This window comes from Lipotes vexillifer, unplaced genomic scaffold (genome assembly GCF_000442215.2).
Source record: "Lipotes vexillifer unplaced genomic scaffold, Lipotes_vexillifer_v1.1 scaffold591, whole genome shotgun sequence".
NCBI classification, from domain to species: Eukaryota; Metazoa; Chordata; class Mammalia; order Artiodactyla; family Lipotidae; genus Lipotes; species Lipotes vexillifer.
In genome coordinates this window covers 4,855,452-4,859,526 of record NW_006791954.1, presented here as the reverse complement: position 1 = coordinate 4,859,526, position 4,075 = coordinate 4,855,452, and the positions used below count along the sequence as shown (strand labels likewise).

The 4,075-nt window shown below is 53.8% G+C and overlaps 1 protein-coding gene across 1 annotated transcript in view; it reads right to left on the bottom strand.

The window, feature by feature from the left end:
• IGFBP4 (insulin like growth factor binding protein 4) overlaps positions 1–4,075 on the bottom strand; it is a 12,319-nt gene that overhangs the window by 5,108 nt on the left and 3,136 nt on the right. The gene's annotated exons all lie outside the window — the stretch shown is intronic.

The following is a 4,075-nucleotide window of genomic DNA, read 5'->3' as shown; positions in this document are numbered from 1 at the left end:
GTGTGTGTGTGTGTGTGTGTGTGTGTGTGCGTGCGCGCGCGTGTGTCTGAGACACTGTGTGGCCCCAGGACCAAGAGAACACCTTCACACATCTCTTCAGCCCCCCCACCCCAAAGTCTCCCATCCTTACATTTCAGACCCCATCCAAAGTGCACATCTGTTGTCCAGAGCCAGGGCACTGGGGACATGGAAATGGGGGTGGTGAGGCTGACCCGCCACACTTTCCCTGGGCTCTCCTAAAGGCTCTATCCGAACTCCAGAAAAATCCAAGTCCCAGAATTGTAACCACTGCTCCTCCATCCAGGCAGCCAAAACCAGAACACAGGGCTGAGCTGGACAAAGAGATCGCAAGATCCCTCTGCAGATCAGAGCCACCTCTGAAATGCTCGGGTTTGGCAACTTGCTGCCGGCCTGAGTGCAGAGCCCCTGCCAGCATTCCAGATGTTGGCAGCAGGACAGAAGGTTACATCTGGTTTGCATCAGGATTTTGTTTCCTGAGGAGTTAACAGGTTCCTCCATGCATGGCAGCGGTCCCAGAGCTGCCTCTGGGTTAAATGGTATTTTTCTGCCGAGCCAAAGTTAGTTGGGGGGTTAGTTCTCTTTTTATTCTCCTAGTTCTGGGGGTCCAGGGAGAAGCATGTGGATAAAGGGAAACCAGACAAGGAGGAATCTAGACCCCCAGAAAGTCTTTGTCAAGATTCCACACCAAAGGTTATGTATAAAATTCAGTCACCGAGGATGGGAAGAGGTTTTGTCACTGATGCAGGGCTGGCTTAGAAAAAAGCAACAGGGGGAAGGAATAAATGGAGCAGATAGATATAATCCCTCCTTCTGCCTATTTAACATCCCAAGAAGGACAGTCTGGAGGGGACTTCTGTCCCAAAAGATCAAGTTCCCGAAGGTCAACCAAGGAGAAGCCACTACAGCAGAGATTTCCCAGCTGGTGTGGGCAGCAAAATAAGGGGCAGATCAATTTCAGAAGACCAGGATTGTGCAAAGGGGCCCATAGGAAGATAGACCCCAAGCCCCCAGGCAGGAACCAGAGAGAAGACCTGAGATCTAAGCTCTTCCCTGAAGACCTTCCCAAGGAAACTTCTGTCTAAGAAGGCCCAGACTGGCCAGTGACCACCCCCCGCCATCACCGCGTCCGCCTTGCCCAAAGCCACAAGACAAGTGGATGGGGTCACAGCACTGCAGGTGTGTAGGCTGGAGCTGGGGATTGGAGAGAAGGGAAATAGAAGACTTAAAAGAATTGAGAGATTTGTCTTGGAACCACAGAAGCAGAGCGAGCTTGGGACAAAGGGGCCACCATTCTACCTGGAAAGGTTGGAAGGATCCCAGGGGCTCATTTGACACAACCCACAACACTACCATGAGGGCCCCCTTCAACCGGAAAGGTTTTGTTGTTCTTCCTTCGAGTTTGCTTTCTTTTCATGACCATAAAGGAAAGCACGGCTGTGCACAGTGACACTTGTCCCTCTTGGTAAGTGGCCAGATGTTCTTAGGTTCCCTAGGAAGAGTTTTCTAATGCACGGGGCTGCCTCAGGAGGTAGAGTTCTGCCCTGGAGGTGTGGCACGTCAGGGTGGCAGAGGTCTCAAGGACCCGGAGAGATATGCCATAGAATTTCGACTACTTTCCAACATTGTGTTTCTATGAGTCAAGTTCACAAAAACACTCGGGGGAGGGATTTTTTTTTTTTAACTTCTTTATTGGAGTATAATTGCTTTACAATGGTGTGTTAGTTTCTGCTCTGTAACAAAGTCAATCAGCTATACATAAACATATATCCCCATATCTCCTCCCTCTTGCGTCTCCCTCCCACCCTCCCTATCCCACCCCTCTAGGTGGACACAAAGCACCGAGCTGATCTCCCTGTGCTACACGGGGGATTATTAAAGGATATTTGGAATGATCATCCCTTAATTTAGGAAGTGCCATGAAGGAAGACAACTGGGTCCACTCACTGAACCCCGGGGATGCATAGGGCGAGCTTGGAAACATAGCTTATGTCCTTGTATCAGCGGGACTCCCGTCACATGGGGCATTATCAGCAGGTAGCCTGCCCGGCCTCCCCAGCCTTGGTTTCTCTACCACCCAGCACACTTAGCCACAGCGTGTGTCTCAGCTTAGAGTAGAACGTGGCAGGCAGGGAGAGTGGCTCCGCACTGCCTCTCTCGGGGGCAGGGGTACACAGACTATGCCCCTATCTGCCAGCTCAGACATAGACAGGCTGGGACTCAAGGATCACAAACATACACAAACAATCACGTGTCCAGACACACACTGGTCCACGCGTGCACACCCACATGCGCCCAGGCGCCCTGCCCCTGCCCTGGCCACAGCACACTGACTACCCCGGCTGTTGACTTTCCACTTAATCTGTAACTTCTTTTTGCCCTAGTCTTGTTTAACTGGCAGACTGAGACCCCACCCCAGGATCCACTCTATAGGCACTAGGCTTGGGAGGGTGAGGGTCATAGCCTTGAGTCTCTAAAAAGAACGTCCACCTTCCCATCCCTAAAACTGGCTAAATTCTTCATACTTCCCTGCTCATGCAGGGGGTCCATCCTTCTCGTGCCGCTCACCCAGGTGGTGCCCTCTGGAAAAATCGCAATCCTGGTGGGTTCCCCTCTGCGCGGGAGCCGAGACAAACCTGCCCGCCCCCCACCAAAGGTCGGACCTGCCGACATCTGAAAGGCTTGTTTGGGAGGCAGGGCTTCCAAGGTAGGCCAGGTCACCTCCTCTTGCCCCGCTGGAGCTAGGCCAACGACATCCAGCCACAGGGGAAACCTTGGCCTTTGCTCCAGCCACAGAGGAAGGGCAGGCACCCAGAGAAAGAAGAGGTTTCACAGCTTTGCCACCAATGGCTGCAAAGTTCATGGTCAAAGCTAGAAGATTTCCTCTTCCTTGCTGCCTGATTTCATCCTCATGATCTCCCTTCAACTCCAGCCCCCACGCCCCTCGAGGCGCCCAGGGTGAGGCTGTGAGGGAGGTGGGCCCAGCCAACCAGACACGATCTGGAGCGAGGGGCACCCACCTGCCCTGCAACAGAGGCCTTTTCCTTCCTCCCCTGCACTCTGGCTGGAGAAGCCAAGACCACCCATGCTGGGTACCAGGCCTTTCTTTGAGGTCTGGCTCAAGGGGTGTCCCCCTCACCCTTGTGCCATGCTGCTGGCCTCAGACTAAGGGGTCAGAGAAGGACAGCTGGCCCTTCCACCCTACCCCCTCCACTCCTCTGCATGTCCCCCCAGCTTTGCTCACGTGCCCTACTGTCCCCCAAAGCCCCAGCATCAGAGGAGAAGTTCAGCTTCAACTGAAATCCATTCGGCTTCCTCTCCATCCCCATACTCTTCACTGCTCCAGCACTGAGCTCTTACTCCACGCCAGATGCCCCAACCCTGCAAGACAGGTCCCACTGTCCCGCCTTTTTACAGATGAGGAAATGAAGCAGTCTGGCTAGAGGAAAGGAGAACTTATCTCTGCAGCTCCTATGTCTTTAAATGGAAAGACTCCTGATACCCGAGGCACCAGTAATTCTGGCTTTGCCAAAACTAAAGAAAAAATGTTAAGCAGCCATGCTCCCCCCTCCCCCCTCCCCCAAGGCACAGAATTTCTGGGAAGGCCCTGTTCCCATGACATGACTGGATTCCCAGTACTGAGGTAGGGGGGACAATATTTGCTTTGTTGACTAAAAATTAACCCAGCCTGCATGTTCCCTAACCCTGTCCCAGAGGGACCCAGAGCACAGTTTAGGATCTCCCCAGTCCAAACACTAATCTTCCCACTGTCCACTCCCCCAGATTCCACAAGTCGAGGGTCAGTACACTGAATCAGGATTGTGGACTTCTGACACACGTGTCCCACCCCACCCCCACCTCTGGCGGCCTGAGCTGCGTTAATCCACAACCTTTTCTGGCTTGGAAAGCTGGGACAGGGGTTCACGGCAGAGGGCACAGGGGAGGGGGGTAGCCGGGAGAGGGATGGGGGATACCTGCCCCAGGAGCAAAGAGTGGGCCTCTGGACCATAGCAAGCCAAGGGAGCGGGCACGCTGAGTGACTGCCCTCCCCAGTCTC